The sequence below is a fragment of the Tauraco erythrolophus genome, chromosome 4, assembly GCF_009769465.1.
Source record: "Tauraco erythrolophus isolate bTauEry1 chromosome 4, bTauEry1.pri, whole genome shotgun sequence".
Classification (NCBI taxonomy): Eukaryota; Metazoa; Chordata; class Aves; order Musophagiformes; family Musophagidae; genus Tauraco; species Tauraco erythrolophus.
This window is the reverse complement of record NC_141468.1, coordinates 32,296,366-32,309,117: the sequence shown is the minus strand read 5'-3', so window position 1 is coordinate 32,309,117 and position 12,752 is coordinate 32,296,366. Positions and strand designations below refer to the sequence as shown.

General features: G+C 35.2%; 1 protein-coding gene across 1 annotated transcript in view; it reads right to left on the bottom strand.

Annotated features, from left to right (window-relative positions):
* The window catches only part of IMMP2L (inner mitochondrial membrane peptidase subunit 2), a 501,527-nt gene that overhangs the window by 304,448 nt on the left and 184,327 nt on the right, over positions 1 to 12,752 (bottom strand). The gene's annotated exons all lie outside the window — the stretch shown is intronic.

Below are 12,752 nucleotides of genomic sequence, written 5' to 3'. Positions count from 1 at the left end.
ACTTTGCTACTGCCAGCAAATGGGAATATGTATTGACTCATCAGAAGAGAATAATTTTAACTAACTGGCTTCTAAGGGTATCCTACCAACCAAATACAATTAACTTCATTTTCTAGAACTTTCATGGGACCTCTAAGTCTGGAATACAGTGCAAGTAGCCAAGAACATTTTCTGTATTATTTTTTTTTTATTATATAAAAGTAGTGGAACTGAGCAATACCTCCTCCTGTGCTGTATTACACACACTAGCCACGAGTTTTTGCAGTGAACAGATATACTAGGATTGACACATGGTGTAATGAAATGGACAAATTCTGTAGAGTAGACACAGTGAGTATGTGGATTTTTTTTATGAGGAAAATACATTTTTGATTAAAATCAAAACAGTTTTTGGCTTGTTTGTTTCTAAAAAAAACCTCCAATATTTGGTGAGCTCTTGTCTGACAATAAACAAACTCATTCTAAAGTCTGAAAAAAATATCTCCTTACATATTCTCCTGTTGAAATGCCAATCTGAGAACACAGGATATACTTGCTGGTTTTAGGCTATACAACTGCAATAAAACATGCAATAAGTACTTTTTATAAAGAATTTACTCATACATATAAGAAATAATAACCATATTTTACATGTTGCTTATTGAAGAAGGGGAAAGAGAGAAGGGAGGGAAAGAGTCATAAGACTGATAGGGAAATAGATTGTTAGCTACTGATAGCAGTAAGTTTTGAGTTGCTTTGGTATTCTCCCAGAAGCCTGAAAACTAAATGCAATTTTTACACTCACATAATAATGTTTTGTCTCCAGTCAAAAGAGTAATTGAGTTATTAGTAATATCTAAACTTTAGTGTGGCCATACAGGGAACTCAACTAGTTTGAACAGTTGAGATGATATTGAGGTTTTCTTTCTGAACCTGCACAGTTCTGTTCAGCAGTAGCAACAACTGACTAGTTTATAAACCCCTTCAGCTTTCACAATGTAACAAGCAAAAAATGACTGACAGAAACATTATTAGGAGAAATGAAATGAAATTAAACGAAGAGATAACATTGAATACCTGACTACTCATATTGAATTTAAAGTTCTCACGGCAGTAGGACCGGGCCCATAAGCAGTAAATGTGCACCTAAAGCTGCTGACCAGAATGTTGATTACAAGCTAAACCCAATTCTGTTAGGATTGAAAAAGTGACTACTCCTAAACCTAGTACAGAATAGACATCTGAAGATTAAGACACCAAATGAAAAGATGTGGTAACTCCTGACAAAGAAAGCAATAGCTGAGATTTTATGTTATTTGGGTTGATATATAAGGAAACAAACAGGAATAATGAAGTTAAATATAGTTATCACTGAATATTGTGCTTAAGGAAGTAAATATTAATTGAATGCATAAGTAGCTTGCATTACAAAGTAAAACGAAGAGAAACAAACATTCCTTGTATGTCTCCACTAGACTTTAACATTTTTTAAGCACTGTAATAATACTAATTTTATCTTTCTAGACTTGGTTGAATTAAACACTTCTGTGGAATCGCAGACAAAATATTTCTAGGTAGAAACAGAAGAGTTACTTCTTGTACATAGGCATTAACTTTTCCCTTTATTTATAGTTTGCTGCATGCATCGAAAATATTATTGGTCTATAAACACTTATAACAGAAAAAAATAATTTCATTTTACTTGAATAACTTACTTTCATAGAATCATAGAATGGTTAGGGTTTGGAAGAGACCTTAAAGATCATCTAGTTCCAACCCCCCTGCTATGGGCAGGGAAACCCTCCACTACACCAGGTTGCCCAAAGCCTCATCCAACCTGGCCTTGAACGCTTCCAGGGATGGGGCATCTACAACTTCTCTGGGCAACCTGTTCCCCTGCCTCACCACCCTCACAATGAAAAATTTCTTCCTTAGATCTAATTGAAATCTCCCCTCTTTCAATTTAAAGCCATTTCCCCTTGTCCTATCACTACATGCCCTTGTAAAAAGTCCCTCTCCAGCTTTCCTGTAGGCCCCCTTTAAGTACTGGGAGGCTGCGATAAGATCACTCTGGAGCCTTCTCTTCTCCAGGCTGAACAGCCCCAACTCTCTCAGCCAGTCTTCATAGGAGAGGTGTTCCAGCCCTCGGATCATCTTTGTGGCCCTCCTCTGGACCTGCTCCAGCAGCTCCATGTCCTTCTTGTGCTGGGGACTCCAGAGCTGAATACAGTATTCCAGGTGGATGCTCATTAGAGCAGAGTAGAGGGGCAGAATCACCTCCCTCGACCTGCTGGTCACGCTTCTTTTGATGCAGCCCAGAATATGGTTGGCTTTCTGGGCTGCCAGCGCACATTGCCGGCTCATGTTGAGCTTCTCATCCACCAGCACTCCCAAGTCCTTTTCCTCAGGGCTGCTCTCAATCCATTCTCCGCCCAGCCAGTACTTGTGCTTGGGATTGCCCCGACCCACATGCAGGACCCTGCACTTGGCCTTGTTGAACTTCATTAGGTTCTTACAGGCCCACCTCTCAAACCTGTTGAGGTGCCTCTGGATGGCATGCCTTCCGTCCAGCATGTCCACAACACCACAAAACTTGGTGTCATCTGCACACGTGCTGAGGGTACACTCAATCCCACTGTCCATGTCACCAACAAAGATCTTAAATAGCACTGGCCCCAGTACTGATCCCTGAGGAACACCACTCGTCACTGGCCTCCACTTGGACATTGAACCATTGACCACTGAACTCTCTGAGTGCGACCATCCAGCCAATTCCTTATCCACTGAGTGGTCCATCCATCAAAACCATGTCTTTCCAGTTCGGAGACAAGGATGCCATGTGGGACAGTATCAAATGCTTTGGATAAGTCCAGGTAGATGATGTCATTTGCTCTTCCCCTATCCATCAATGCTGTAACCTCATCATAGAAGGCCACCAAATTAGTCAGGCAGGATTTGCCCTTAGTGAAGCCATGTTGTCACCAATCACCTCCTCATTTTCTATGTGCCTTAGCATAATCGTCAGGAGGGTCTGCTCCATGATCTTGCCTTCATGTTAAGGATGACTAATTAAATCCCAGCTTTTGAATTATTTTAAATTATGTAAAGGTATTTTCAAAGTTGTTATACGCAGAATAAAACACCTGATGCCAATTTTAAACTACTAAAACATAGGATACTCATAGAGTCGATACATTTCACTGAAGAAGAAAGTTTACAAACCCGACGAATCACTATCACACATAAAGGCACACTGAAATGGATCAGAGGAACGCTGCGATGGCATGGCAGGTTGCAGCACATTGGACATGCTGCTCCTCGTGACATGGCAGCTCAAAGGGGACCCATCGCCCAGCAGATATTGCACTTGTCAGCAAGAGCTTGTAGCTATATCTTGCATGTTTACCTCTGGAATTGAGCTACATTTAGAATTTACAACTCTTAGACCTTGGAAACGATAATCTCATTTTTTCAGGCAAAAACATCTCTGCACAATGTTCTAAACCAACACAGGAATACAAGCTTAATGGGGAGCACTGATAAATAGACCTTTTTCCCCCTCACAGAATAAGTATAGGCTTTATTTTTTGGGGGTTGGAACTAGATGATCTTTAAGGTCCCTTCCAACCCTAACCATTCTATGATTCTATGATTCTATTTGCTTTATTTATATCATATTAAAAGTTTTTTGTTGATAGATAAGCATTTTTATACAGATGAATTTTCATACTAAACTGAGAGTTCAAATGTAGCTAGATATTATCTCTACAAATATTTGAATCATTCTATACTTCAATACTATCAAATGAAAATATACTTCACATTTTAAGAATAGATTATCCTGTTGCAAATTGTTAAGATGTAAATTATTTCCTTTATATCCCCCAAAAAAGAGAAGCATAATTTCATTTTCTTAAAGTAGCTTTGCAATCCTTCTCTCACATGACCTTGAGTAAGCTGTTTTACAACTCTATACCTTCCTTTCCCTGAAAGTACCTCCAAAGTAATATGCTGAGCTTTTTTTTCAGCATACCAACAAGATGCATCTTCTATAACTAACCATCATTGTGTAATAGTCTTTATTTGTGCAAAAATGCCTTCACTGCTATCACTCAAAAGTGAAGCTTTAAGAAATACTAGGAAAATGTCCATAAGACAGGGTCAACAGTGTCTCTACAATGGGTCACAAGATCACGTAAGTTTTAGTTTACATTAGAAGTTATAGTGACTCATAGAATAAAACACTTGAGATTTGGTAGAGGTGCTTAACTGATGGGGTACCTAGTAGGAATACAACTACAATAATGAGAACAGGGATATCTCTTCAAAGAGTTTTCACTCTTACAAAGGATCTGCAGAAAGAAATGCTTTCAGGTTTAGATTAAAACTAAAAATAAATACTTACTAGCACACTGAAGTTAATATTAATGAACTTACAGGACAATAGCCTTAGAATTCTTCAGTATTCTACTAAGGTTTTAAATTGAAATGTTATGTTTCTAACAGAAACGTTAAGTCTAGTGATATTTTTTGATGAAATTCTATTTATTATAAGAACACATTAATGGCAAAAAGCATGTTGGAGGCAAGGCTGTTTAAATCCACTTAAATTAGATTTCAATATGTATATTGATTACTGAATGGTTGTTTGATCCTTTTCTTATATACACTTTAGTATGTGTGTGTGAAGTAATTCTGTTCTACTAGCAACACTAGCCTGTCTGCAGATCTTTATTTCACTATATGTCTATTGCATTATTTTATCTACTATACAGAAGTAGTACTGTGTAGAACACACGGCAATACTTGGAACCACAGTACTGTGAACCACCTACTATCCCTATAAACAGAACATCTTTATAATCTACATAGATTACAGAAACAGATCTCCATTATATTAATCTAACAGATCTCTAAAAAGATTCATTATTTCTCCATGATCAAAGACATTCTTCATGTCAAAATCCCAGATGAGCAGTGAAATTCTTAAGTAGCTGTGTGCAAAAATGGATAGCTGCTCCTTTCATAGATATACTACTCTATAAATCTGAGGGCTGTTGGTAAGTAATAAATCCACCTTTTAGTGTTAATATCTTAGTATATATTTAATTTACATCTCTTCATAGACATATACAAAAAAAAAAGGTCATAACAATTTTTTAGTAAAGTAAAATCTGTTAAAAAAGTACAGGAAGACCTTCCTAATAGTGGCATAGTATATACTTTGTAATAAACTCTTCATTCACAGGAAGGTTATTTTTCCATAGAAGGCATAGGGCTAAATTTTTTCTTTCTTTTATTAATTGACATGTTTATTCTCTTTAATGGAAGTAGGAACTGACAACGAGCCATACTTATTTTTCTCAAAGACAGAGAAAAGCATTGTTACACACTAGCGTTTCCATTTATTTAATAGTTTTCTCTCAGGAATCCAACTCATTAAAAGCAGTAGTTACTGATTATTAAAATCAGAAAACAGTAGCTTACAAATACATTATCTCGGCATTTTACAGCAAATCTCCTCCTGAGACATGCTACTAACAAAAGAGAGAAGGCAAACATGAGTGTTTGAAATGTCTGGCTAGGCAATACTCATAAGACTGAAAAGACTTTTTAATTTAGTTACTTCTTTCTATCAGCTACTAGACTGAAAAGTAGTATTCTATTCATTAAAAGATTAAGCATTTACTTCTTGGTAAAACATTTACAAAAACCAATTCCAATATTCCATCAGCTAACACAGCCAAACATTTACGTTTGTTTTATCTACAATGATGTGAAATCGTAACTCCAAAGAGTAGCTAAAAATCTTAGATAAGACATCACAGAATAAATGTTGATTTACTTCCTAAAAGGAAATTTCCATTTCCAAAATTCACTAATAAAATTCATTCTGCTTGTGTAATCTTAAGCAGTGATATCAAGATAACTTAAAGAAGAAATTGAGATTCTTCTCTCAATCTTGTGCTGGCCAGTAATAGAACGGACACAATGATCAACAATAATCTTATATTATTTGTTATCTGAAACCAGAAGAGACATTTTAGAAAAAGGTGCCTATATAGTCTAGAAAATAAGTTCACATACTAGACAGTATCAGATAAACTGAGGTTTTAGAGAGAAAAAATCGAAAAGTATCATTCTGTCAGACTTAGGGAAGAAAACAATTCTTATTAATGAACTGAACGGAGTAAAACCAGAGTGGATGTGTGGCACTGACAAGACAAGAAACTTTACATAGCAGAAAGTGTACAGTAAGTATGAAAACATCAGTATGAAAACTACAGAAGACATTTTGAAGGACATAGTTGAATAGAATAGAGAAGATAGTCATTGAACACAAATCACTAGAGACAAAACAAGACTAAGAATGCACCTCATGCTGAAGATGAGAAAACTTGCTTGGAAACAGATTAACAATTGCATGCAGTTTTTTTAGAGGTAAGAAGCAAGATGACTAGAAATATATCCAAAATAAAAATTTACTGGTGTTGCCTACTGAAGATCATGACACTTCATCACAACATAGTTTACAGAAAGACATCTTAATAAGATTTTTGGGGAAGCAATACATACAATTGATTTTTTTAGAACATCTTTGGGTCCCATGAGCAACAGGAGAAAGATGTTGGAATAAACTGCTAGGTAGGAAAAAAAATGCATCTTTCTGGAATATTGGTTGACCTTCCAAACCAATCGTTCTGGTAGGTCAGTTGGTTGTCATACCAAACGTAATTTGAATAGCTTCCAGTTTAATACCATTGGAAATAATTGGAACCAATCTTCTCAGGAAAAGGCTAAACAGACACTCAGGGAAAATGCTAGGCTACAACAGAAAAAAAAGAAGGATGATCAAAACAACAGAAAGATTATATAAACATTCAGAAAACATAAAATCAAGACACTAAGAGTAAAAAATAACATAGATGCCAAAGATTAAGATAAAACAATCAAACAAACAAACAAATTGCATTTACCCATATGACAACTAAACAAGAGAATTGTAATTACTCATTTGTATGGATGAATTCAGTTTGAGTTACTACTGAACCTTGGCAAGAGTTGCATGATTGGAATGTTAAAATACACGACCATAACCCATCTAGTAAGAACTGTGCTTTGAAACTAAGAATCGAGTTATTCACTTCAGGTTCAATAAAAATTCTGAAGGAGTTGAGTCCTTGTCAATGCTTGTATAGTAGGACAGTGGGAAAACAATATAAAGTATCAGACTAAATTCTGTCCATGATTAGCTGAACCTCAGTATTCTGAGACAAAATGTGCAAGCATCATTTGCAAATAGTATAAGCATACACTAGAATTAGCAATGAACAATGAAAACTGACCCTATGGTATGTGACTGACTGTGGTTACGTTATTCTTCAGGTTACATTAAGCAGTGTTTAATTTCTACAGCCAGGATTTTCAAAAGAACAAGGTTAAGTCAATCAGACATCATGTTTAAAAGACCTGTTATTTTGAACACTCAAGAAAAACTTTAAAGAGCAGTGTATGTCTACCTAGTTTACTACAGTATTCTCAGAGAGATACAAAGCTGAAGTTATATTGAAGTGTCTTCCATTTTCAATTTTAAAAAAATAACTAGACTGACCTTCAAAAAAGCCAGCTGTAAAAGAAAGACTGAAAATCATCATAATTCTGGACTATTTTTTTCAAATAATGGGCAAATCACTTGTGTCTTTGGGTGCTTAAGAAGTTACAATCAATTGCCAGAGCTACCAAACATGAATGAAACAGAAACTATGACTGTGCAATTTCTATTTCTAGGAATTATAACCACAAAAATTACTTTATGTTTAATTAATGCCAAGAAAAAAATATCAGTATCTTTTTTCATAAAAAAGGGAAAGTATATTCACCTATGCAAAGTTTATACACTTTACACAGTTACACTATTTATCATTTGGCTACTCATTTAAATAACCTGTAAAATGTGATGACTAAAGTCATAAACAAAGCTATAACAAGATAAAAATAACTAGTTTCATTTTGAAAGCTTTTGGGTGCTTCCCTACTGACTTTCAGCTTCTGCTCCAAACAACACGTCTTCCTGTCTCTCGTAGGTCTTGTCAACCCTGTATATACATCTCTGGTATCCCTGGACATCAAAAAAAAAAAAAGAACTCTAGATGCTTATGTTTAGGAACATAACTCTGAGAGAACAATCACATACAAAAATAAATTACATATATTCCAAAGAAAATTAGCTATTTGATGGGAACTGATTTTTTATCAAAAATGTTATTTTAGAGTTACTGAAGCTCATTCCTATTTAGGAAAAAAGGGGCAGGGGGAGGAGGAGAAAGTCTCAGTGTTCTTGAAACATTAAAATGGTTTTATATGATTTCTTTAGACATTCAGGAAGAAAACTTTCCATTTTCATTTGCCAAATTACTGTGACAGAACAAATACAAGTATTTACACATTATAAATTAATAAAATACTTTAAATGAAATGCTGATAAGAAACGTTGACATCCTTGTAGAACATTTGATATTCATTGAACCAACAATTTCGGATTTTAAAAAGTTCCATTGGAAAATGTTTAATTCTTTCTAAAGCTCATCCCACAAAGACATTCAGTTATAATGCTCATCCCACAAAGACATTCAAGACTGTAAATCGACAGTCTTCAAAGTAACTGAATCTTTTATTCAGTCATTCCTCCCTTCAAATGAAGATGAAAACTACAAATGAAATTACTCTGGCAGCTAAAAAATGCTTTTTACAAATCTATTTCATTTGCCTTTTTTTTTTTTGTGTCTCAGCTTCAATTATTTTTTAAACTATTTTTCCCCAAGTCCTCTTCCTTGCCTTGACGCAAATGTTCTGTTCCTCTGCCTTCCATGATCTCTGTTAGTCCTTTGCTTATTTCCTGCTACTATTTTTGCCAGACTGTCACATCATTTCCAACACTGCCAGTAAGGACAGATGTTGTCTGACTTAATAAAAACATTATCAAGCAAAGATCATATTTGGAAGCAAAATATTTGAACTGCAAAATACAAATATTAAAAAAAGGACCTGGAATTCTTAAAGAAAACCCTGATGTAAAACTAATCAGTTAATGAGATGAAGTACCCTGCAAGGAAATAAAGCATAAAAATGCAATGACATTCAGATTAAAATAATAACAATAATATCAGAGTAAGGTAAAGCTGAAAGGGCAGACAATTTTAGCAGATGGCTTATTCCTGATCCTAAAATAGCTGATGTTCTTTTTAACATTACAGTTTAGAAGAGTGGAAAACAACTCCATCTGCCTTACCCTTTTGTAGCTATTGTTCGTTATTCGTGTTGATGACAATTTCATGCTGTGCTCCAAATAGCCATAATGCTTTTGGGAATCACAAAGCTACATGCGTATGTATTCAGGTGTGGAGAGCAATTTAGAGTAAACAGCCAAAAGAACAAGATATTAAATATCATTATAATAGTAGCTTCTTGATCCAAGACCATTTACATTCATATTTCTACAAAATATACCCCCTAATATGGAAATCTGGGATTTCCCTCACAAGCTGAATACAGTGATTCTCTCTCACCCCTTCAAAGTATACAGTCATGTAACACCTCAATGATAGAACAGTTATTTCCTTTAGCAGGAATTCTCTACTAAAATACAAACGAAAAGAAAGAAAGGAAAATCATAGAATCATAGAATGGTTTGGGTTCAAAGTGACCTTAAAGATCATCTAGTTCCAACCCCATTGCCATAGACATGGACACCTTCCACTACACCAGGTTGCCCAAAGCCTCATCCAACCTGGCCTTCAACACTTCCAGAGATGAAGCATCCACAGCTTCTCTGGGCAACCTGTTCCAGCGCCTCACCACGCTCAATGTAAAAAATTTATTCCTTATATCTAATCGAAATCTCCCCTCTTTCAGTTTAAAGCCATTGCCCCTTGTCCTATCACTACATGCCCTTTATATGGAAAAATACTTCCATATTGAAATAACTTCCTAGAAGAATGTGACAGCCATGGTAAATAATCATATTTTTCCTTCCAAGAATTATCCATTAAAGAGACTACCAAGATCTACAGATTATTGAGTTGTAAGTGCTGCTCTGAATAAAGGACTCTTCTCATTGTGTGTCCTGGCTAGAGCTCAAGTGAAAACAGAAGTGCTGAGGACAGCTGTACATACAGCAGATAGTCTTCCACAGCTCAGTGTTAAATTAAGGTCAAGAATGGCTATAGCTCCTGTCCTAGATACTGTTTTCTGCTTCAAAACATCCACACATGAGAAAAAACTACTTTCCAAGCCATCACCATGAAATATGCAGGTTTATTCCTTTTGACAGTCCAACCTAACTTTACTTGTTCTCCATATGTCATGCAGATTTACACTCTTTCCCAGGACCAGTGCAAGCATAGGATCCCTCCATGACATTCAGCATAATATATCACCTTGAGACTTCCTGTCTGTACTTGAACAGTCTGGATTTAATCAGACAACATTGCTGCTAGCCAGATAGGCAGCTCTCAGGTTCGCACAGATAAGGAAGCAAACATGAAGAGTCCCATGCTAATAACAAGGCATTCATAGCTGATCCCTTAAGTTCAGTCTGTTGCTGCAGATGAAAAAGCAAATAAGAATTGGACTCCTATGGAAGCATGTACTTATTTGTCTTTCTAGTACCTAAGAAATGCTGAGAGCTAGGTGACAGAACAACGGCCAGTAGGGCTACAAGGGAAAGACAATAAGGGCTTCTTCTATCAATAGAAGACAAGACAAGGACAAAATCAAGGTGCAAATATAAGCCTATTTATGTTCTTTTTTTAAGGACTAAAATCACTAATTATGTTTTCCAGAGACATCGCAACAGTGAAAGAATTACTTTGTCCATCTTTTTAAACCTAGCAATTACACCATCTTGATCCCTACATCCTGAAGGATAGATAAATAAATGAGTAGACTATCTCTGCAAGACCAAAAAACGGCGTAAGGCATGCCTAAACTGAAGTGTGCAATGGCATGGTCAATACAAAATTGAGTAGAAAATGAATGCTGCTTTTCAAGCTAAATGAATAATTAGGAAACACAAAAACAAATCTCAAAGCTTTCCTGATACTTAATTAGCTGTGCTTCAGAACTTCAACAGAGAAGACGGAATATGCTCATTTTAAAAGTAGAATAAACACAGGCTTCGCACTGGTCAAAGACAGACAAACCTTAAAGAGAAATATCTAATACTAATTTTGAAAAAAGCAGTGATGATATCTTCATCTATACACATTTCTTCTAGTCAAGAACGAGATTCTATAAAGAATATATTTAGCACTCATATATACTACAGGTCAAAGAGTTTACAGTTTTGTCATTTGGCATGTGAGCACAGACAGCTGTTGGGAATAACATTTGAGCGCAGAATCCTGTCAGAAATTCTTGTTTTTTGTATGAAATTGTACTCTGTACTGTTTACATTTATAATGTCTTTTTGTTTCTCTATCTAGTATTAATTTCAGCAAAACTTAAAAACATACAGTTGAATACTTAACAGCACTAAAGAAACTGGGTTACTGTCTGAAGACTACTACAGACAGCTAAAAACCAGTGCTTTGACGTAATGGTGGAATGATTTTATAGGACATAGAATCATATGACAAAAATCATCTATTCCTAGATATTCTAACATTTAAAAGAAAGGTAAAAGAGCTACAAATAGAGCTAGAATTATCACCTTTAAATTAAGTGCAAAGTGTCCAATAACTACACAAAATAAAAACCAACCATTTAAAGTTAGTCTCACTATAGGAAAGCAACTACTATCATTAAACCACAGGTAATCAGCTATGTCTTTCTTTACATATCAGGCAATAAAGGATTAAATTAAATCAAACTGTTACTATTAATTATACTCTCCTAGATTAATTTAATCTTACCTTAACATTAACTGTAAAATGGGATAGGTAAATCTATATTACTGAAGTAGCTATTTAAAAATGCATTTTTGTCTAGTTAGTCAGACTATTGTGTAAATGGCAATACAATGATAGCTTCTGAGAGAAATTAAGTCACATAAATCCATTTTATATTGCTTTGACGCAACACACTAAAGTGCAGCTGTACACATTTTACCAACTCACAACTGGTTTTGTGCTTTACAAAAATTAAAGTGTTTACCAATCTTAAGTGTTAAAGTCTTACATAATTTATTTCATAAATGCTCTGCAGGTATTTATGAGAAGTACATGCCCATTTTTAGCAAACTAAGTGCTTTATTGAATATTTATTTGCAACACAATATATTTCAAAATATGAAACGCTTTCTCCTAAAATATCAGCTTGCACAAGTTCGCCTATCTATACCTAAATTATGTAACATATAGACATCACTATCTCAATTCCATTTCTTCTATCACCATGTAAGAGGATTTCAGTACTCAAGCTAGGATGAACTGTATGCCCATGACTTCCAGACTCTTAGTTTGACTAGCCCAGAACAGCACTGTCCACTGTAACAACACTAATAAATGTATGTTTACATTATCATGTCCAAATCACCCTGTTGCCTTTTATTAAAGTCTAAATTAAAATAATTTCCTTTTCTTCCTTCCAGGAACTTGAACCTCTCTCACCCTTCACATTTCTTTCATGCATTTAGCATTAATCTACTGTTTGCTCTTACAAAATATCATACCAGCATGGGCATGCAGCCCTCCTTTTTAACTGCTTTCTACTTCATTAACACTTCATCTTTCCCAGTCTCCTATGAAATGTATTTCCTGAGTATCCTTCTCTAT